Source organism: Mandrillus leucophaeus, unplaced genomic scaffold, assembly GCF_000951045.1.
Source record: "Mandrillus leucophaeus isolate KB7577 unplaced genomic scaffold, Mleu.le_1.0 Scaffold507, whole genome shotgun sequence".
In the NCBI taxonomy this organism is placed as follows: Eukaryota; Metazoa; Chordata; class Mammalia; order Primates; family Cercopithecidae; genus Mandrillus; species Mandrillus leucophaeus.
The window spans coordinates 37,345-61,737 of NW_012105442.1; the positions used below are offsets into that span (position 1 = coordinate 37,345).

General features: G+C 35.9%; 1 pseudogene across 1 annotated transcript in view; it reads right to left on the bottom strand.

Annotated features, from left to right (window-relative positions):
* The window catches only part of LOC105551098, a 44,309-nt pseudogene that overhangs the window by 2,546 nt on the left and 17,370 nt on the right, over positions 1-24,393 (bottom strand). Inside the window, exons 7-15 of the transcript XR_001007819.1 lie at positions 20,732-20,757; positions 18,479-18,483; positions 18,039-18,108; positions 14,807-14,891; positions 12,306-12,334; positions 12,142-12,214; positions 6,116-6,186; positions 2,047-2,210; positions 490-670 (exon numbers count right to left, since the gene is read on the bottom strand). The product of XR_001007819.1 is annotated as an ankyrin repeat domain-containing protein 20A2-like (transcript). The remainder of the gene's footprint in view (positions 1-489; positions 671-2,046; positions 2,211-6,115; positions 6,187-12,141; positions 12,215-12,305; positions 12,335-14,806; positions 14,892-18,038; positions 18,109-18,478; positions 18,484-20,731; positions 20,758-24,393) is intronic.

The following is a 24,393-nucleotide window of genomic DNA, read 5'->3' on the forward strand; positions in this document are numbered from 1 at the left end:
TTCTAGTTCTCCAACAGATCACAGTTACTTCTGTGATGTAAATATATCAATACAAAACTTTTATTTCAAAACACCAATAGTAAATAAAATTTATAGAACTCTTCTTAGAATATTATGAGATTATTTGTGACTGCAATAATTTGTTTCTTCTTTATAATATTAGGTAATCAGTATGAAATAAGGGAAAGAAAAAGGAACAATTTTACTGGGAACAAAATTTTTATCAATACATTATCACTAAGTGTATATTATGGTATATAATTGTTTTCAAAAGCTCTTTGTAATAAAATAGTATTCTATGTGGATGCCAAGATTTATAATAAATATTAATAATTGTACCTGTAAAAGTCATCATTCATTTTTAAAAGTGAGATAACATTTCTGATTTGTTTTAGACCTATTATAGTATATATTAAATCAAGTGGATATTATAAGTAAAATTGATAAATAATGCTTAAAATATAGAATTTTTACCAAAGATCGATTTACCTGATTTGGAGTATTTCTTACAGTCTTCGGTTTCATCTCTAGTGACTGAACAGTCGGTTCAAGTTGTTTGCTTCAACTTCTTTCTTACATTGTTTCTCTTTCCTTTCTAACTCTTCTCTATTTTTCTTTGTACAGCATATTAACATTTGTTTTTTCTTCATTTTCTTGTTTTAAGGTGCGTCTGCAGATAAAGACATTTATCTTAAAATTCATTTTGTTAAAAAATAAAAAGTTCATCTTCTGATCTACCTCTTCATATGCTACTATCCTAACAAAATTTCTATGTTCTGGATTATTTTTCCTTTGCAGCTCTCAGATATTTAATTTCTCACTTCAACATCTTCAAAAGAATGCATATACTTGAAAAGTAGTAAGGAAAGAATATTCTGCTAAAGTTTGTGTTCCTAGTCCCTCTAGTATATTTTATAAAAAAGGATACTGGAGATTATTCAGTAAAGTTACATGTTCAAAATTACCTTTTTAAATCACACAGTCATAATTACTCCCTAATTTAAAAAGATCATTGACAATTAACTAATTTTTTAAAGTTACTATTTATTGACAAGTGTCTAAGTTCACTAGAAATAAAGTTTCATCTTTATGAAATATTGCAGGTATCTCTCCAAATGACTGACGGTATAAGATGGCACCTTCAGATGTCTTTCACACAAACTATCTGCAGATTACTGTAATCCAAAACTAGGCTAAAGAGTCTAACATATCCATACTTTTTATATTTCTTTCTTAATACTTTCAATTCACCTTGCTATTACATATATTTTATATATTTATTGGCCTACTGTTCATTATGTGTAATATATAATTAATGTCCTTAATAAATGTGTATATGTTTATACAAGTTATGTTTTCCTGTGAAATCTAGTTCCAGAAGTGAAGTTGTCGAGTTAAAGGGATGTCAGGTTATTTGAAATTTTGATACACAGCACTAAGTCACCCTTCAGAAATAATTTAATAATTTCATATACCAACAGTGTGTGAGAATGCCTTTTTCCTCACATTTGCCAACACTAGTAATTACTTTTTAAATATCAGCATGACTTTTAAAAATATATCTTATTTTATGTTAATTTGCATTTTTCTGATTACCAGACAGGGCTAAATATCCCTGGTAAAAGTATAAAACTTGTTAATCATAAAGAATATTAGTCTAATTTTGAATTACTTTATAGCACAATGACAATTACCTCCTGTTAAATACTGCTATAGGCAGCCAGGCACGGTGGCTCACTCCTGTAAACCCAGCATTTTGGGAAGCCGAGGTGGGCAGAACACCTGAGGTCAGGAATTCGACACCAGCCTGGCTAACATGGTGAAACCCCATGTCTACTAAAAATACAAAAAATTAGCTGGGCACGGTGGCACATGCCTGTAATCCCAGCTACTATGGAGGCTGAGGCAGGAGAATTGCTTGAATCCAGGAGGCAGAGGTTGCGGTGAGCCAAGATCACACCATTCCACTCCAGCTTGGGCAACAAGAGAGAAACTCCATCTCAAAAAAAAAAAAACCAAAAAACAAAACCACCGCTACAGGCTTACTTATCATGCTCTTCCTTCACCTCCTTGGGAAACTGCTGAGGGTATGTTTTCCCAGTCTTTCTTTGTTGGGTTAATCTGCCAGCAGCAGCAGCAGATGTGCAATCACATAGACTTTCTGATAGTTGTATTTTTTCACTTTTGTTTGTATTATTTCCTTCTTTGACCTTTAATAAAATAATAAATATTTTATTCAGTAGAAAAACCTTTTTCCCTGATTTTTTCACTTGATTCAGGTTGTCACCATTTTAATCATAAAAATATTTTGGGCTTAATTTAATTTTATCATTATACGTAACTATTAAAATTGTAAGATATTCTTATTTCATCATTGAAATATTTTTGTAAAGTCTGCTCATTTCTGTTTGAGTGAATAGAAGAATTTTCCAAAATTTCAACAAGGGCCCTTCTCCACTTCGTGCTTTTATTCCCATCCACTCTTTGCTAGCCGATATAAATTTTTATGCTATCTGACTGGCAGAAACAGAGAAATAAAAAGACACAGACATAACATATGTCTTCTGTCTTTACCACCTGGATTTTACATGAAATAGCCAGATTAAGAGGATGTGACCTTGTAGGGCTTCGGGAACAGTAAAGAAGCTTAAAGAAGCTTTCCCTTTTCTGCACTAAGCTATTCTTTTCCCCACTGCCTTTCCTCTCTCTTTTGTTTTTTCATTTGAATCCTGGGATATCAAAAAAGTAAAGGTGCTCTCTGAACTATGGGAACAAAAGTTTGCCACAACACAAAAAGCAGAGTGAAATTGCTGACCTTCTAGTGCAGAATTCTGGAAAACAAGATGCTTCCCAGATTTCACATTCAATTACCACAAAAGTTTATAGGTGGAAAACATATGGTACAGTTACCTACTTTAGCCCCATTATCTACTGCTAATGGGAGTCAAACCAATCAAGACATATTCAGTGTTTCATACAAAGCTCCTAAGGTGGCATTCCCTAGCATTTCATGGCACCAAATAATATGATACAATTTCATATTCCTGAATTACATAAATTACCAGATAAATTTATCAAATTAGATATATTAAAAGTCTAACTGAAGCAAAGCAATTTAATGCCCCAGAGGGTGGAAAAAGGCCTCATCTGCTTTACTTTGAAAGAAGTAAAACTCCAGATTGTTGTCCATCTTTAGAACACAATCTACAGAACTCAACTTTCTACTAAAGAGGCAAATGCTAAATTTTGGGTTGAGAAGTTATGCTTCTTATATGATAAAAATCATACATGTCAAAACTTACCATATTTTATTAAACAACATAATATAAAGGTCTGATTCAACAGCAATATTAGAGAGTGGTAATGTTTTAAAGTATGTGGAAATATATATTTGTTTTCAAAAATATTTGAAATAACCATGATGGGACTGTAAGTTCAAACAGTTTGAGCTAAGCAGATAAACTTGCATGCATGAAAACACATTAAACAGACTCCTTTGGCTGGGAATATTCGTTGCAACTCTCAAGGCTAGATGTGTTTTTGTGGCTCTTCTCAGTCATTGCTTCCCTCCCATTGTATTCTCATTCTATCATTAAATAATGTAATTCATCTCTAAATGAACACAGAAAAAAAATAATCTAGAATCTAGACCTTGTTTCTTCAGCAATTTCTTTCTTTATCTGGTTCAGAAGGTCACATGGTACATGGCTGAATTAGTTTCCCAGCCCATATGCCACTTGGAAGACTGATAGTGAGACTTAGGTTGATTAATGAACAAACATTACGAGAACATTCTCCAGAACCATTATTTAGATAGCAGAACTAATCTACTTTGACACATAATTACACATTTAGATAACCCCCATAACTGTACACATGAGATTTTCTTGAATAGAAAATTTGACTACATCAAATAATTGATAAAGAGAAAAAACAGAAGCAGCAAGTGAACTTCTGTATTTCTGAAGTTGAACTGTCTCTTTCTCCAAAGTCAGGAACTCAACTTGTAACATGCCTACCTCATTCTTAAACCTTGGAATATCTTTGCTGTACGTCTTCTAGCTATACTTTTTATGTTCTCTCACTATGTGGTAGAGAATAACTCACATTTTATAATTCAAGATTCACGCTTTTGTAGTTATTAGCACTGGGATTGTCATATAGTGGCTTCTGGAACAAGCACTGTATTGGTTTTCTGTTTTTATACGTATCTGTAACAGCAGATTTACTGTGGCTTTCTATCTGAATCATATGCTTCATTGCTTTGGGGTGGGTAAACCACAAATCAAAAAGACTTTCAAGATCTCTAGACTGAGGCCAATGCCTAATGTCTAATTTCCAATTACTGGTATTTGGCTTTCTATTTTTTGCCATTTGCATGTTAAACTCTTAATCTCTTTCTTTCAATCATAATTACTGGGTTCCTTAATTTTTATCATTACAAAAATTTTCTTCATCTGTGTTAGAAACAAGCTATGTGTCTGGTTTGTTATCATTTCTTAGTCTGATCTATTTTCATTTAAATGAAGCTTAGAAGATAACTGGTAACTGTATTTCAGGGACCTGGAGTGTGACTGGAATGAAAAGATATTTGACATGGACTTCCTCTGTCAGGCACTGCCTGGAATGCTACAGAGTTAGACCCTCCAGATGCAGCTCCTCCTCAAAATCAGGGACATGATTCATCAGATTAGAGGGCACTCCCTTTAAGTTCATCCCTCTTTATAGTTACTATGTAGGAGCTCTTCCTCAGGGCAAGCAGTAATTTGGGAGTTTTCAAAACTTTCACCAATATTCAGCTTAAACTTGTTTGTAATGAATTTTAAAGGAAGTCCTGAATATACAGATATATTCCCTTTATCACAATTCCTACCCAGTTCTGGTTCCTGAGAAATTTTTTTTCCACAGGTGCACAAGTGGAAAACTAATTTGCTTGTTTCGTTTCTCAGATGTCTTTTCTGTCAGAGTGCATGTTTTAAAATTAGCTTTAATCAAGTATAAACAAAGAAATAGCAGAAAATAATTTAAATTTAACTGTGAAACTTAATCTATGTGTTGCTACTCTTAAATTATGGGATTGTAACTAAAAAGTGAAAAATAATTTGCCTTGGCTTAACATAGGAGAAAAACATGAACCGGCAAGCTGAAACTCTCAGTGTTTGTTTGGACTAAACTTATTATGTGTTAAATCTACCAGAAATGAATTCAAAGATGATATGTGGTATTATAAAAGCTTCCTCTCTTAAAAAGATGTTACCTCAGCATACCGGTGAGCCCCTACAGTGCATTTATATTTCTGCAGATTAGAAGATTAGAGACTAGGCAAACACAAAATTATTAAGAGCCAAACTGAACACCACTAAGAAAGAGAAGCAAAATTTTAAGTTCTAATTCAAATGATAAACTATGATAGTGTTATGTATCTGGATAGATTTTCTACTTATATCCACTTCTAATATATTTTAAGTTCTGCTAGTGATAGCGGATGGATTTTTAATATTTTAGTAATATTTACTATTTATTTATGCTGAAATAAAGTTCTTGTTTGTACCCTGACACCAACGGTCCCACTCTGCAAGGTATAATTCCCTTAACAGACAACTGGGTTGACTTTTATGACCCCATTCACTCCCTGAACACAAACACTGAAATCAACTGGCAACCACAAAACAAATAAATCTTTAAACTCGGCACTGGTGAACAGCAATGTGAAACTGCAAAATTTGAACCACTAGCAATGATGACTCCTTTAACATTAGTTTAACTCAGTGGCCATCATTGTTAAATTGTTCATAATTTCTATTCCTTAGTAATATGACTCAATATTTCATGTTACCTTCTGTATTATGAGTAAGGTTATAAAAATAAAAGAGCAAGATAATACTGGAAATTTCTTGCCTCAATTCCAAAGGTGAAGACAGCTATGAGTTACCACAGATGGTAGGAATATCTTAAGTTTCATAAGTGGTTAAATGTTTTAAAAATTAAATTTAAAATTATGATCTATTGGATTCTAAAGGTATAGTCTAAAAGGTCATGTCATTTGGACTACACGTTGTTATTAAAGCAAAAAAAAAAAACCAATATTAGACAAGAAACTTAAATTTTTATATACCTGTGGTTGCTTCTTTTCACTTCTTTCAAGCCTTTCTCGCTCTTCCTCTGAAGCCACTAGTAAGTCTTCTTCTGTTGAAAAATTCATAGGTTTAGTTCAAATGAACTAAGAACAGTTAAATAAATACTATAATCTTTATACAAATAGAGAATAAAATTTCTTTGTATTTTATATTTTGAGAGTTTAAATGAAGCTTAATGTTTACTGAAATATTTACTTATTTAAGAAATACTTCTAATTATCCAAAACTTTAACAAACCACTTGGGGAGACACTAGGTATCACCAGGTTCAAGTCATACAAAATCTCAGGGTCACTTACAAATTGTTCCACCCAATATAAATAAACAAAGCTGTTGCAAACAAAACAAATTTTGAAATACAGTCAAAATATACAATGTAACACTTTACTGTACTTCATAACAGTATCTTTTTAACAACACACTAATTGAGTTGGCAGTTACTAATAATTTGCAAAATTATTGTTGTTTATACTGTAATTAGTGTGCACCCTGTTTTTTACATCGCAAATGTTCTACAATTCTGAAAAATGTATTTTCATCTTTTAAGACTCAGAATGTAGGCTGGCCATAATAGCTCACATCTGTAATCCCAGCACTTTGGAAGGCCAAAATGGGAGAACTGCTCGAGGCCAAGAGTTTAAGACCAGCCTGGAAACCATAGCTAACCTTGACTCTACAAAAAATTCGACAGGCATGGTGATACGTGCCTGTAGTCCCAGCTACTCAAGAAGTTTAGGTGAGAAGATCCCTTGAGCCCAGGAGTTTGAGGTTGCAGTGAGTCTCGATCACGTCATTGCACTCCACCCTGGGGCATAGAGTAAGAACTTGTCTCCAGCAACAGAAAAAGAAAAGAAAAAAAAAAGGCTCAGAATGCTATGTGAAGTCTTCCTTGATTCTAGCTATCTTTCTCCACATACACACGTTTCTGCTTCTTGGGGCTCCCTTAATACTTTGTCAATTTTTCTAGTGTCACTTTACCACCTCAACTGCACATCATGTCTTTGTCGATCCCCTTTGCTGCTAGACTGGAGAAGACAATCTTCTGAATCATCTCTGTATAAACAGTCTTAACTTGCCAAATAATTAGCTACTGAGTTCCTGTTAAGTGTTAGGCATTGGGGTAAAAGGAAGGAAAATAAAAGCTGTCAGGGATGGCTTTCCTAAAGATCATGCATGAGCTGAGACTTAGAGAGTAAGGTTAGCCAGATTAAGTGAGGCAGAGGGCAGGAAAGGGTGAGCACATGCCAGGCAGCACCAAGAGAGGGAGAGAAGCCTCCAAGAGCATATGTATTTCTCTGCAAAAGAGGAATGGTGAGAGGGGCATTACCAGCAGCTCAGTAATTCCAGAGAAAAAGGCAGATGGGGAAAGGGCTACGGATGGAGATTCGGGCAGAGGTCAGTTTCTTTTTCTTTTCTTTTTTTGAGACAAGGTCTTACTCTGTCTCCCAGACTGGAGAGCAGTGGAATGATCTTGGCTCACTGCAACCCGGCCTCCCAGGTTCAAGCAATTCTCCTGCCTCAGCTTCCCAAAGAGCTGAGATTACCGGCGGGTACCAGTACCGCCTGCTAATTTTTGTATTTTTAGTAGAGATGGGGTTTCACCATGTTGGCCAGGCTGGTCTCGAACTCCTGACCTCAAATCGTCCACCCGCCTCAGCCTCCCAAAGTGCTGGGATTACAGACATGAGCTACCGTGCCCAACCCAGAAGTCAGTTTCTGAAAGCCTTATATAAACCTTTAATATGCTTGGACATTAGGTATTCAGGAGTGGTTCACAGATCTATTTACATTAGAGATAATTAACTCTAAATACTGTGAGGAGCATAAAATTCTGAGGCATATAAATAAATGAACAAAGATAAAATATAAGGCAATATTGCAAAGATGATGCAGGTCTGAGGAGATGTTTTTAGAAATATTTAGAATATAAGTATCAGTGGCCATTATAAGAATGAATTTTTATTGAAAGAATAAATATATATATCTGGGTCCCCAAAGAAATACATTCTGCTCATTACTTTACAAAAATTATCAAATGAGAAGTAAAATAATACACATAAACTGTTTCAGTTACTTGTATTTACTTTATACTTTTTCTGTTTCAGTTTTACTGTGCCAAGAAAATGCATTTGGGTTTTGTGGTGGTGGTGGTCGTGGTGGTGGTTGTTGTTAGAGATGGAGTTTTGCTCTTGCTACCCAGGCTGAAGTGCAATGGTGCGATCTCAGCTCACCGCAACCTCTGCCTCTCGAGTTCAAGCTATTCTCCCGCCTCAGCCTCCCGAGTAACTGGGATTACAGGCATGTGCCATCATGCCCAGCTACTTTTGTATTTTTAGTAGAGATGGGTTACTCCATGTTGGTCAGGATGGTCTCAAACTCCCAAACTCAGGTTATCCGCCCACCTCGGCCTCCCAAAGTGCTGGGGTTATGGGCACAAGCCACCATGCCCGGCCACATTTGGGGATTTTGTTTTAAAAGTTCTGCTTCCTGGATCTACCAAGCTCATGAGAAAATAGAAGCAAACAAGTCATTTGCATAGTTAAGAAACTTTGGATTTATAGCTTGTCATCACTACTCTGGAAGATTATATCATGTTTTATACAACAAAATGTTAATTCTAGACATAAAGGGAAAAAGAAATTAAAAGTATAGGAGTGAAAAAATAATGCATAATTTATTACTGTTCACCTGATCATATGACTAAGGGCACTGAATTTAACTTGTATGTAAAGTAGACCCTATAGTTCTGCAGTTAATCAATAGACTGAGTGTTCTAGCAGAACTAAATTTGATGCTCCTGTGTTATCTTTAAATGATACAGCTCTTCTGAACACCCATACTCCTAGTGGATTACTATCCATTAAGACAAGGTGATGGAATGTGTGAGTACAGCCGAGGAGACACAACAAGGCAAATGCTCAATGGCTCCCATTAATATTGGAAAAATCAACACTATAATACAGAAAGCCATAGACATCATTTAACATTTGGTTTGGGAAGGTATTTTTAGTGACATTGCATACAGTTGTAACTAATAATTGCAGAATTAGAGATGTAAAAATAAATCAAAGCCACACTGTGCTTGACTAGGAAATCTGTAGACGTCTGCAGCAGCCCCCAATTTTTCCAATCCAGCCCCAAAATTCTAAATATAATCATGGTACCACACTCAAATTTATGTTAAATACTAACCTCAATGAAATTACTCTTTCTCCTCATTCTCTTTGTTATTTATATGTTGCTTTCCTTAAAGGAAGAATACAAATGCCTTGCTAAGAAGCATTATGTTTGGCTGTAGGCTGCATAAGGGAAGTAAACACAAAGTACATTTGACCACAAAATGACTTTACAAGTCAGAACTATGGTAGCATGAAGCCAACCGAGGGAATCTAGAATAAAATTTTCCATGCTTCTTTCCCTTCCTTGCTCTCTTTCTACTGTAATAGCTGTGATTCACACAGGTAATGAAGAGTATAATTCCCTGATAGAAACACAGCTTCAAGATTAATCCTTTCTTTAACTATGAAGTTCGTGTGTCCAAAGTTTGTGGTCGCTGTCTGATTTTTTATCACTGATGGTGATAGATATTTATCATCAACTCACAACTTCCCAAATTTTTGAAAAGTCTTACTATTGACAGTTCAAGTAGTAGAAATACAATCTAAAATATCTGAAAATAAAGTTTTCATTTATTAGAATGTAAATAGTAATACAAATTGTAATAAAGTGTAAAAATTCTTTCTTCCCTGAAGCAGTGCCATGTTGTCATCTACCCCACAAACACACTACTCCCTCATGGTCTAATGTATTTTACAAGCCCTGTAATTGCTATTAACTCAGACAAGTTTACTTAACTAGAATCTCTCATTTTGTTCTGAGCTTTTGTTATTTACTACAATTTACTTTGAATCACTCAACAATGTCTATTATATATTTTGTTTTTCACGATGTTTTAATAATTAAGATTCTTCAGAGATAAGAAAATATTTGAATAACTAACTTTGTGCATAAACACATTAAGATTAAATACCCAAGACATTATTTTGCGTTTCTGTGTACTAGAGACAAAAACTTCAAAAAACATTTCAATGAATATATATTAAATTAAAAACTGCTTTCATCTTCCCTCAACACATGAATACCTTCAGAATTCATATATGAAGCCTTAAATATAGACCAAAGATTTGCATAAAATATAATAGCCTTAAAAAATCTTATCTATAGCCGGCACAGTGGCTCCCACCTGTAATCCCAGCACATTGGAAAGCTGAGGTGGGCAGGTCACCTGAGGTCAGGAGTTGGACAGCACCCTGGCCAACATGGTGAAATCCTCTCTCTAATAAAAATAGAAAAATTAGCAGAGTGTTGTAGCATGTACATGTAGTATCAGCTACTCAGGGGGCTGAGGCAGGAGAATTGCTTGAACTCAAGAGGCAGAGGTTGTAATGAGGCAAGACTGAGCCACTGCACTCCAGCCTGGGTGATAGAGCAAGACTGTCTCAAAAACACAAATAAACACACAAAAACCTAATTGTTCCCATATAAAAATAGGTCTAGTTCACACTAGATCTGAAGCATACACAATGCCGTGAGACAGGACAGAAATGTATTTAACAAGTTCTATTCCCGGTTTCTGTATAAATAAAACTGTTGAATCTAAGCTTTTAAGGCAAGTCAAGGAAAAGAGCAAAATAATGTAAAAGTGAAACTTGAAAGTTCATTTCACCATCAAGGGCTCATGATGACTAGACATTCACAAACTATATATATTGTTCAAAACATTAGTTCTGAATTTTGATCTGAGTATCCCCGGAGTTTCGGTTTCATTCAAGGATGTCCAAGAAGTCAAATAAGACAATGCCATTTGCTCTTTTCAGTTTTCTTTTCTGAGAACAGCACAGCAAACTTCTACAGAGAAAGGAATTGTCCTAACTTCAGAGGCTAAAGGCTCATGAATCATAGTTCTAAGGACATTTATAAACTATGGTGGTGCATGCTTGCACTCTGAACTTTTCAGCTTTAAACTCTCGTATAGTAAACATTAATAGATACAAACTGATTAAACAAAAGCCTTTTTAATCTGACATTATTTTTATTTTTCTTTCTTTCTTCATTGATCAGCAACAGGAGAGTCTAACTAAATGTGGTAAAGTGGTTTAAGGGAATACAATGAAAAGTGTAAAATGAATTAAACCAGAGATAATCATATCAATGTGGATGCATCTGGAAAATATAATACAAAATACACCAAAGAAAGTGGCAGAAAGGTATGTAAAGTGTATAACCCACTAACATACCATTTTAGGACAGAAATAAAAAATTCTGCATATTATTTCTGAGCATCACAATATAGTTAAAGATTTCAAAAGGGCACTGAAATGAAAAACAATCGATTTATGATGCCGGTAGCCTCTATGCAATCATGTTTCAAAAACCTTAACACCAAAAAGTCTCAAAATAACCCTTTTAAAAGACTCTACCAGTTATAAATGAATAAATACTTCCCTGATTTTTAATAATCAAAGATGCCACAAACACACACATACACACACCTATACATACACATACACACACAGTCTGCTCATTGGAACATCTGATTGGCTTCAGAACATCAGTGTAATAACACTAGCAGCAAGTCTCTATAGTTAAAACAGAAACTGACACGTTAATAAGTAAAGCTTTCCTCTAGGTAAAGATCAGAACTCCAACTAGCACATAACTCACTGGAAATATCCTAGAGTCTCAAAATTCACTGCTTTGAATCCCTGACAAGTATAAAAATTTTATATTGAAAACTTTATGCTATTCAAAACTTAAAACAGAAACATCTGAGTTAAAGCTTACATTTTTAAAAATATTTTTTATGCTTCTAAATTTATTTTTATTCAAATACAGATACCAACAATAACATTTATGTTAATGAATTAGGGGTTAAGAATAATGTGAGTACTTTTCAATCATTTGAGGTACTTATTTCCAGCATTCCATTTGTATTGAAAACGTACCTGCTCTCAATATCTGAACATTCTTTCTTTGTACTGCTCCTTTCACAGCAGGATCTTCCATTTTAGTGCTAGGCTGAATAGGTTTTAAAAGAAAATGATTCATAAATCATATATATTTTATACAATATGGAGTTAGTGCTTCAAAAATATGCATAATTAATTACCTTCAAGGAAGGATGTTTTGCAGGAGGCTCTACAAAGCAAAGGGGATATGTCATCAATTACATGTAAGTATGAGTATGACAGGGCCAACCAAACATTCATGCAGTGTTACTATCAAGCTGAGTTTTCATGCCTGGCTATAAAAATACTTACTTAAGGTTTTGAGGTTCTTCTTGACATCTTTTCATTGCCTAGGACAGCAACATGACAGAAATATGAGGAAAATAGGAATATAGGATTCCTAAAACACAGTTTACATTTCAATAGTGAGATTATGTTTCTAATGCCTATACATAAAATAGAAAACCATGGATAGCACCGTGAACACGTGGGCTAATGAGGAGAAAACAGACCATTAAACAGAGGACCAAATCAAACCTGAGGGAATCAATGTCAAAGCTGATGGTGAGTGTACAGAGTATTTTCACTCAACACATCAGAGGCATGGCTGCCAGCACACCACAAACAAATTCCCCTGTCCTGTCACTGAGGAATACACAGTTGAGATGACAGTTCGGATGAATGTGCAATTCACCTCTCATTAAAGAGAGTGTTCTAAATTGATCAGCTAGGATACACACTTATGAAATGACAGCTAATCAAAATACTCATTTTTCCCATGACCGCATGGGCTATTGTAGCACCTACGTTTCTCCTATCTCCTCGTTTGGCCTTAAATTAGAGCTCCTTGATCCACTCATGCAAGGCAGTCCAAAAAACACACCAAACAAACCGTGTAGAATAAGCTTCCAATATCAAAACATTTATCAAAAAAGAAAACATTGAATTACCACAGACTTGCTGGATATGAATACACTTTCATACTACAAAATTAGTGTAATATTTATTGAAAATGACAATTTTGGTATTCACAGAATGAATTTTACAATATTATTGCTTCTAAAATTAGCTAAGTTTGGTATATCATCTTACACTGTAAAGGATTTTTATAAAACACCTATCATATCAAAGAACTGACTGTTTCGAAAAAAAATTAGCCGAAGTATCTATATGCAACTTAATCACATCTTATTCACTCATGTCAATGAGACGTCTCTCTCTGAGACCTGACAGTTACGAAGTGAGATGAGCTGCTGTGGTTTACCCCAATTCCAGCACTCCCTCCTGCCTCCAGTACTCCCCACGGCAATAACCTCTTTTGTGAGACTGGGTATATGCTGAAGCAACTGGAAGTGAGTTGTCTCAAGTTTACTTAGCTTTAACTCCCAAGACCCCAGCAAATGTCTTTCTTTCCTCCCTCCTTGTCCTTTCACAATCCCTCTTCCTTTGAAAAAGTGATTTTTAGATCTGTCGTGCTTCCCTTCCTAACTGCTTTTTATGGATAATTGTGACCACTGTTTACATCTGTATTCAGCAATAGTATACACCTGTAATCTCTCTTTTCATCTCATTCTCCTTCCCCTATGGCTAGAATCACGCTCAGAAATAAAAGGAAATTAATGCTTTCCCTTGATTCTGCTGTTTTAAAAATTGCTGTCCAATGGTTCTTTTTCCAGATTTCGCTAAAGGAAGGCTATTCCCTTGCTATTCAGAGCTATGTCCAAGGACCAGCACCAACATCACCTGAGTATTCATGAGAAAGGCAGAATCGATCAGAATGTGCATTTTGCAGAAGCTCCTCAACTAATTCATGAGAATTTGAATGCCCTGTTCTACACTGATACGCTTCCATATTTGTTTACCCTAGTTGCCCTTTTTGGCCTAGCCTCAATTTCTTCCCTATTATGTCCCTGAATTTAATACTACATTATAAGCCATAGTGTTCCTAATGAACTTTTAATCAGGCAATACCTTCTCTAATTAATTTCTTCTCCATAAATCACCCAACACTCTTCTTTTCAATTATGTTAATTTGACCTATATGATACTATCCCATGAGGTTACAACATTTTCTATAAAACTAAATTATAGCCATACATGGCTGACCACTTTTGGTGATGCTCATCTATGGTAGATAAAACACAGGTCTGTGTAGTAAAGTACCTCAATCCTTAATGCCTTCCCAGTAGTGAGGATGACAGCAAGAGTAGGAAAATGTTACTCTAATTCTCTGACACATTTTGGTACTGGAAGCTCACTTTATCTTCTTTCCTATTTCGAACACCATGTTCTTCCTTCTTCTACAGAACAATTTGAGTTTACTACCCTCCATTACATACACCCGCATTTTTTTTTTTAATTCCATGTACACTCTGCCCTCCTCATTCTTTCTCTTTTATTCATTTCCATTCCCTCTTTCCTGACTTGCCTCAGGTCTTAGAGTGTCTTCAAATGGAGCTCGTAACTCAGCTCCTTTAGTGGTACTCCCAATAGAATCAACTGCTGACCCTTGGTTAGAGACACAACTTATCACCATTTTACTTCTCCTTTACTTATTATACAGTTAACGGGACATTTTCTTTAGCTATTCGACTATATTAGTGCTTATATTTTAAAAGAAACATTCCATCAAATGACTTTTTAAACAAAATACGAATCTCACGTTCTCCTTTTGCATTGACTATTCTGTTTCCCTTTTCACGGGAAAGTCCAGGTAAAGGCTCTGACACTTTCTCGGGGACACACTGCTAAGGTAATATCAAGAAAAAGTTTCCATTTTAAAAATTATAATAAGTTGCATCAAGAGTTTCTTATCAATCTCTTTTTATGAAACTGGGTCTCACTCTGTCAAACCAGAGCTAGAACGCAGTGGTATGATTATGGCTCACTACAGTTTCAACCTCCTGACTTCAAGCAATCTTCCTACCTCAACTTCCCGAACAGCTAGAACTACAGGTGCATACCACCATGTCAGGCTAACGTTTTTATTGTTATTTTTGTAGAGGCAAAGCCTCATTATATTGCCCAGGCTGGTCTCAAACTCCTAGGCTCAAGGAAACCTTCTACTTCTGGCTCCCAAAGTGTTGAGATAACCACTGTACACCACCACACCCAGCCCTTTGCCAGGTTTATTTAATCAATTCCTTTAAATAAACCTCAATATTGCCCAGGCATGGTGGCTCACACCTGTAATCCCAGCCCTTTGCCAGGCCAAGGTGGGTGGATTGCTTGAGTTCAGGAGTTTGAGACCAGCCTGGGCAACATAATGAGAACACATCTCTACACAAAAATACAAAAAGGAGTCAGGCTTTATGGTGTGTGCTTGTATCCCAGCTGCTCGGGAGGTTGATGTGGGAGGATCACTTGAGCTTTAGAGGCGGAGACTGTAGTGAGCCAAGATCATGCCACTACACTCCGTCCTGGGCAACAGAACAAGACCCTGACTCCACAAAAATTTCAACTTAAAATGTGAGAACGAAGGGAGACACAAACAAAAAACAAGCCTAACTGGTCAATGAAACATGAGCTTAAGCCAAGAAAGAAAATAAACAACATGAAGTACAATAAAGTAAATGGAGAAACAGATCTATAACAGAGGCTTTTGGTCTTTCATATCCCTAATAATACTAATTAATATTTATGCTACAATTAGTTTTTTGTAAGTACTTCTGTGATAGAGTTTATTACTCTAAGACATTCAATTACTTAAATATGGTCATCTACCACTACCTGAAAGAACATTATTATAACAAAGAGAGAAACCTGGAACTTTCAACTTTCCACCTAGAAAAACAATTGGCCACCAGAATTCTAAAGAGTCATGTATGGCTTGAAAAGGTAAATTTCAAAGAACATGAGCTGGGGCTAATAAAAAGCACAAGAAATGTTAATCTAAAATCACAATGTTAAGATTCCAGTTGAATGACACTTGAAAATACATTGTAATTCTCATTGCTACTGATGACCTATTTCTAATTTATTTCCTTTTTATTTATGGCATAATTTCTCAACATAACACATCAAAACTTAAACATTCTTAAATATTAAAAAATAATGCAAATGTAAGCAATATTTTAAAAGTTTAATCATTAGATACATGAGGTATATTATATTACTTATAATCTTGCACTACATAAAAATTCATTTGTCTATTCAGATTAAGCAACTATTAAGGCTGAATGTCTCATGCCAGTAACCCCAGCACTTTGAGAGACTGACGCAGACAGAACACTTGAGCCCAACAGTTAAAGATCAGCCTGGGCAACAAGGCAAAATCCTGTCTCTACAAAAACTACAAAAATCAGCCAAGCATGGTGACACAGGTCTATAGTCCCAACTACTTGGGTGGCTGAGGTGTGAGGATCACCTGAGCCCAGGAAATGGAGATTGGAGTGAGCCAAGATCTTACCACCGCACTCCAGCCTGGGTTACAGAGTGAATCCCCATCTCAAAAAACAACAATTAAAATGCTTCTTACATGGAAGACTGTATTCTACGTACTCCAGGATACATGTAAATATGTTTACTGACCTCCAGTAGCTCATGGTATTCAGGAGTTTCCAATGATTACTTAAACAACTAAACATAAAAACTTCTGAAACTCAAAATTTCAGAATGTGATATAAGGACTTCGAATGGTTATTTTATTTCATTTTTTAAGATGTAGTCTTGCTATGTCACCCTGGATGGAGTGCAATGGTGCAATCTTGGCTTGCTGCAACCTCCGCCTCCTGGGTTCAAGCGATTCTCCCTCCTCAGCCTCCTGAGCAGCTGAGAATACAGGCATGTGCCATCATGCCCAGCTAAGTTTTGTGTTTTTTCTTTTTTTTTTGAGACAAGCTTTCACCATGTTGGCCAGACTGATCTCGAACTCCTGACCTCAGGTGATCCCCCACCTCGGCCTTCCAAAGTGCTGGGCTTACAGGCGTGAGCCACTGCGCCTGGCCAAGTAAATATTTTAAATAAACTACAATGACAAAATTATGATGTTAAAAGTCTTACCATATTGGTATTACAAGTCTCTGTTTCTAGAACTGTTTATTTGCAGCAAAATACATGTTATTCAATTAGATGAAGTGTTTTATATAAACTCTTCATGGACAACTTATAAAACACACAAAAATCCCTTTGCGATACAAATTCTGAGAGCATAAATTTAAATTTTTACATTTCCACAATTTATATTTTTAAGACAGATAGTCTTGTTATGTTGCCCAGGCTTTTCTCAAACTCCTGGGCTCAAGGAATCTTCCTGCCTCAAATTTCCAAGTAGCAGGGACCACAAGTCTACACCACCACACTCAAGTGATTTTTTCTGCAATTTTTAATACTATTTTAGTCTCATTACAGAACCAATAATATAAGTAGAGAAACAATCTCTCCTAAAAACTGTATGAAACCAAAATTGTAAGTTTCCAAGAAAAAAAAAGCTCTATGCTATGTGCTCAACAATTTTGCAACTAAAACGTCCTGGGGGAGTCCATGATTACTGCAAATAATTTGATCCACTGAAGATTTATACAGGCATAAATATTATGAAAGTCACTCTCATATGATTTAAAAATCAAAGTGCTGTATTTATCCAAATAAACCTTAACCAAATTTCATGTTTCCTCTATTGGAGAAAGCATTTCCTAATGTGATTTTCCTGTCACTACTTACTTTCCGGTTCACTTTTTTCAGCTCACACCCTGTCACAGGACTTATCAATCTTTGTTAGTTACCAAAGTTAAACAAATGTTTTGAATCAACTAGCTACATGTATGTTTTTCTCTGACCAACTTTCCATTACCACCATAAAACTATGATAGGTATACCACTGCTAAGTTTTAAAAGTAAATACTATGCAAAACTGGATTCAGAGTGAAAAATAATTTTACAAGAGACTACTTTACCTTAGTAGCAACACTCAAGTCTTCATCATCCGATGCAGGCAATGAATCCACACACAGATCACGGAAAATGCTTGAGAGCAAAAATGTACAATGAAAATGAGCAAGTTGATTTCTTTACAATTTTTTTAAACGCCAGTTTATATCCAGCTTCCCCCTCAAAAAAGGAAACCATAACCTGGGGAAAGGTCAGTGATCTACATATTAAATAATGATTCTTGATATAATTAAAATACGTCCTCTGTAGTAAAAGATTTTAGTTACCTATTTCTGCTTCCACCTGTCTAAATCTATAAAATATTCAATGAAAACTGACCTTGAGCTTTATAACAAATAGTGACAGTCAATATGTTGGCAGAGCCTGACAATAATTTACCCTCACAAATTATCTCTCCTGAAGCTGAACTTAAAATTCAATTAATGGATGACATACATTTTGTTACCTAATCTGGAAGAAAATCGATGACCTAAAACAAGGTAGAGAGATCCACTGTCTCTTGTCCATGATCTACCTCTGGTTAAAAGACTAATCTGCATCACTTCAAAACGGCAGTCTTGAGTTCTCAGCAAGGAAACCACTTAGGAAGGTCCTATTGCTTTCCTTTGCCCTAAATCAGTACAGGGACTCTCTTGCAATATTTGAAATGTATGAAAGCTAAATGTACAAAAACCAAACAACGAAGGTGTATGTTCTTACTGAGAATACTTTGCCCAGAAAGATTAAAACATTAACAATAATAAAATTCCATTATTTCCACTCTATAGGTCTTGCCTTATTCAGATCCACATAAACTAGCAAGCCCTTAAAGATTTTCATAGGCACTCAGACATCCAAGGAGAGAGACTGCAGGAAAAACAGAGTCCTGGTAGTTGTACCTCTACTTCTCTAAGTACTATCTAAATATCTGTCTTCCTATGGGCTCCCGCTTCCAGATTCCACTTCTGCAAGGCTCCAAAGAAGTCTCCAATCTTCAAATCTTCAGTCTATGAAAGCACAGATTCCTGAAAGGAAGGCCTCAAATGACCAAGGGTAGGAGCCCTCTATATCCCAGCTCCTGAAAAACAAGCTAACTGGAATCTCCATCACCTGCCCCCAGCACAGACATACTACCAAAGTCCCAACTGAACTCAATGAATGATTTGCCAGCCAATCATGCCCCTGACCCAGCCTACTTGGATGTGGGAAGGACATCAGTGAATTGGGAAAAGAGGCAGAGGTGAGGAGAACACCTGTCATGGGCCACAGATCTGTGTAGTTCAGCAGTCTCCAGTCCCTTAGTATTCCAGGGGCTCTAAGGCACCCCTCTGTAAGTCAGGATGGAAGTAGATGATACCACATTTCTATCTGCTGTAGACACTCCTCGCAGTGTCTCAAAATGTTTTAGCATCTTTCAGTAAAAATCTTCCAAGTTTGTCAGTCCTTGATAAATAAAAAAAAGCAGCAAATTTTTTAGAGCTCCTTTGAATCTTCTATTTTAATATGCCTTTGTAGATAATTCCCAATATCTTATGTGTCTGTCATCTTTATAATTTATTGATAAGTGTTTCTCTTCAAACTTGGCCTTCCTCTGCTCATTCCATTCTTACCCACTTTCATTGGGTTCACTAGCTAATTCCACCTTCATTCTATCCACTGGGTGCAAGCTGTCTCTTATACACATCTAGATGTGTATAAGAGACAGGGATATAAAAAGAAGGAAGAGTACTGGGCTTTAAAATGAGTACAAATCTCATTTCTGCCAATTTCTATGTCTAAAAAAAAAATCCTAATCTTTTTGATTCTCAAGTTCTCTATCTAAAGAATCACTTCACCAGAATATTCAACACACGTGAAAATACTACAAGGTATTTTAATTCATTCTAAGATTCCTTAAAATTCTGTAATTCTATGTGCTTTTGATTCTGTCTATAGGAAAACTGGGAATACATAGCAGAATTTGAAAAAAAAATAGAATAAAAGAAACACCAAAAAAAGCAGAGAAGAAAGTTTTAAAAAATCAATACAAGATTATGAAAAATTCATGGAAAAAGAAACAAGACTAAAAAAAGTATTATGGAAGTAAGCAAAAATACTAGCCTAAACGGAAAACAAAACCAGGAAATCAAATAATTTCTAAGGCTTGCCTAAATTTGATTTTGTAAAACTTACAGTCCTATGGCCATAGCTAAGTAAGATCTGCCCTAAAGCCTTTGATGGTAAAAATAAGATACTGGTTACCACTGAAATTGTCAAATTTATCAGGACAAACTCTTGGATTAACCACATTCTAATGATAACCTTAAATGAGAGTTGAAGGTATTTAAACTCTCATTAATTTAGACATTAAATTAATGAATCTGATTAATCTGATTCAGACGTATACCTTGATCCAAGGGCTACACAGACGTCTATCGATCTATGCTGAGGAGCAAGAGAAGGGATTTGGAAGGCAGGCAGGCTGATGATCAAAGTGGGCCAGCAACTTTGTTAACTATGGGATCATGAGGCAATCAATCAACTGCTCTAATCCATAGTTGTTTATTTAATAAACAGTAGCTTATAGAAACACAGATGTTGTGATGGCTTTATGAGATGATAAATGCATAGACCATAACAGGATGTCCAGCCCAGACTATGACACTCAACAGATACTAGTTTCTTCCATCTATATTTCCTTAGTTAACATAATTTTTAAATCTATAAAATCCTATCTGACTGCAGATTCATCAGAACTTCCAACATCTATTAAAGAAAAAGGCAAAATGCATTTTAAATCAATCATAAATATACAGAATATTAAAAGCAAAAACATGCACAGTGATGCATGCCTGTAATCAAAACTACTTGGGAGGCTGAGGCAGGAGGATCACTTGAGGAACCCAGAAGTTTGAGACCAGCTTGGGAAACATAGCAAGACTCTACCTTCATTAAAAAAATTGTGCACACTTGTGTGTATGCTTTAGATCCTGTTGTTGTTGTGTTGTTTGGGTTTGGTTTGTTTTTGTAAAGCACATGACTGATGCTTTGTTACAAAGAATTCCTTTGGGAGCATACCTGGGACCTTATTAGAATTAACATTAATTATACCTATTGGTAGGTAATTAATGCATTAAGAACTGTTACTTCCCTTTATATTTATTAAAAGCAAAGAATAAATTTATCAAAATTTGGTATCTACAAGTAAACTGCAGTATACAAGTCATCCTAGTCAAACCCTATGAGACTGAGTAAAAATGTTATTGTTAGCGGAACAGGTGTGATGAGTCAACAGTGTCAAAGAGCATGATTTCTGGACCAAAACATGAGGGGCAGTTAAAACAGAGTATACAGTAGTACCCCTTATCCACTATATGTGCAGAAAGACATACTTGACATGGTTTTGTCTGCTGTCACGCCACAGCAACAATCATCAACAGAGAAGGCTTCTGTGACCAAATGTGTGGAGAGTTTTTCCCCACCAACAAGCAAGCAATCATTTCTGCTGATGACACAATTCAATTTTCACACTCTATCTGCAGACAACATCAGATTTATTTTAATTTATAAATTAAAGTTTATCCTAGGTACATATGTGTAGGAAAAAACAGTTTGTGATTCAGTACTATTCGTAGTTCCATGCATCCACTGGGGGCGTTGAAATGTATCTCCTACAGTTAAGGGGAAACTACTGTACTTATTTTGTTGTAACACAACACAGCCTCTCTAGCTCTTCAGTTCAAACTGTTCAGTTTAGGATAAAACACCCTATCACCAGAAGCCAGCAAAACACAGGAATCCGATCAGAAACAGGAATCCTTGCAAAGACTTTCCAGCTGCTAGTGGAAGAGAGATCAAAAGAGATCAATGTGTTACTCTGGCTACTACTCTTTGGGGAAGGTGCTGGGTGGTTTACATAGTTGTAGCTATTTGCTCTGCCCTACGTATAACAAGGACCAAATTCACCTGCCATTTTACCTCCCACAGAAAAACCACTGGAAATACCACTCCTTTAAGAGCTTATCCACTACGAACCACACCTCACATTCAGAGAGAAGCTTAAGAAACACTGGGGAGGTGTGGCAGGCTGCCAGGCAGTACTATATGACAGGAAAATGTATAGAAAGAAAACCATATCAGTGCCCTTTTACTACCAGAATGTTCCAATGTTTGCCCTTCTCCCTAGTAAGGGAAAAAAATTCTTTTTCACCTTACATAAAGCAAAACTCTCTTGCCATCCCTCATGACAGGATCTAGTTGTAGGTGAGTCATGTCATTTTAATAGCTTGTTGTCAAACTCATCCCTCAAAGGAAGAGGATCAGTGAGGAACCTATGTATTTACCTATAGCATTCACTGTCTGCTCTTATTTCTAACCAAAGGTAAGTAAGAAAAACTTTGTGATTCCAGTTTTATAAAGTACAACCCCTGGAACTTGTCCCCTTTCACTGCTGGAGAGTCTATCTGGACCCACCTCATAGAGCAAGAGGCCCCAGTTTGTGCTGTGTGGTACTGCACGGTGTCCTTTTCCTCAACCCTTTCCATTATGTGACAAATACCTACACAAATCATGTTTTCTAAGTATGTAAGGAATACGTCATCAGCATATATCATTCTTTACAATGATAAAGAAGCAAAGGAAAAACAAAAGGACAAAGTACATACATCTTAAATGACTACATTCAATTACAATGGAGCTTTTTTTAACTATTCAAAAAGATACCCAATGTATTACTCCAACTATATGACTCTTCTGAAAAAAGTAAAATTATGACAACAGAGTAAAGATCAATGGTTGCCAGGAGTTGCTAGGGAGAAAGTGAGAGATGAACAGGCATATTATAGAGAATTTTTAGGGCAGTGAAACTGTTCTGTCAATAATATTACAGTAATAGATACATATCATTACACATTTGTCCAAATTCACAGAATGTACAGCATCAAGAGTGAAGCCTGATGTAAATATGAACTTTGAGTGATTATAATGTGTCAATGTAAGTTCATCCGTTGTAACAAATGTACCACTCTGGTGGAAAATAGTAATAATAGGGGAGGCTACGCATGTGTGGGAGGCATGGAACATATGAGAAATCTCTATACCTTCCTCTCAATTTTGCTGTGAACCTAAAACTGCTCTAAGAAATAAAGTTACTGACTTAAAAAAGATTTTCACAGCTGGGCACGGTGGCTCATGCCTGTAATCTCAGCACTTTGGGAGGCAGAGGTGGGTGGATCACCTGAGGTCAGGAGTTCAAGACCAGCCTGGCCAACATGGTGAAACTTCGTCTCTACTAAAAATACAAAAATTAGCTGGGCATGGTGGCAGGCTCCTGTAATTTCAGCTACTCAGGAGGCTGAGGCAGGAGAATCACTTGAACCCAGGAAGTGGAGGTTGCAGTTAGCCAAGATCGTGCTACTGCACTCCAGCCTGGGTGACAGAGTGAGACTCTGTCTCAAAACAAACAAACAAACAAACAAACAAGCAAACAAACAAACAAAAAAGGATATTCATTGTCTATGCATCCCAGGATCTTCCAAAACAAAAATTAAAAAAAAAAAAAAAAGATGGCCAGGTGTAGTGGCTCATGCCTGTAATCCCAGCACTTTGGGAGGCCAAGGCGGGTGGATCACCTGAGGTCAGGTCAGGAGTTTGAGACCAGACTGACCAACATGGTGAAACCTCGTCTCTACTAAATACAAAAAATTAGCCGAGCATGGTGGTGCATGCCTGTAGTCCCAGGTACTTGGGAGGCTGAGGCAGGAGAATCGCTTGAACCCAGGAGATGGAGGTTACAATGAGCTGAGATTGTGTCATTGCACTGCAGCCTGGGCAACAAAAGCTAAATTCTGTCTCAAAAATAAAAACAAAAAATAAAGGATATTCACTGAACCTGTTGTTATAATATATTTAAGCAAGACACGGTGACCCTAAAAATTAGAGATCATTGAAGACCAAAGTAACAGCATGTGGTCATTATTTCACAAATTGAAGTATATGTGATAAATAAATAAATTTAATTGCATGCATAGGTAAGAAAATATTGATAAAATGATTAAATATTTTATCTCATTTCATAATTCTAAACACGGATTTAGCACAATATAAAAACTAGATTATTCACGTAATCAAAATAAAAGACCATTTTTATTCTAATTTTAACTCGGAAATTATGCTTATTTAACATTTTACTGAAAGATTAATGAGTTAAAAAGGACAGATTATAATTACCTAACACTGCTATGGTAACTTATATACAAATACCTGTTTGTCACCAAAAGTCAAAAAAGCAACTAGCTTTACAACTTCAGATGGATCATACAACAGAAACTAGTACCAAGTTACCTTATAATATTGAGTGTTACTAAAATGAAATTTTAAAACAACACCAAAGTTTAAGTTGGG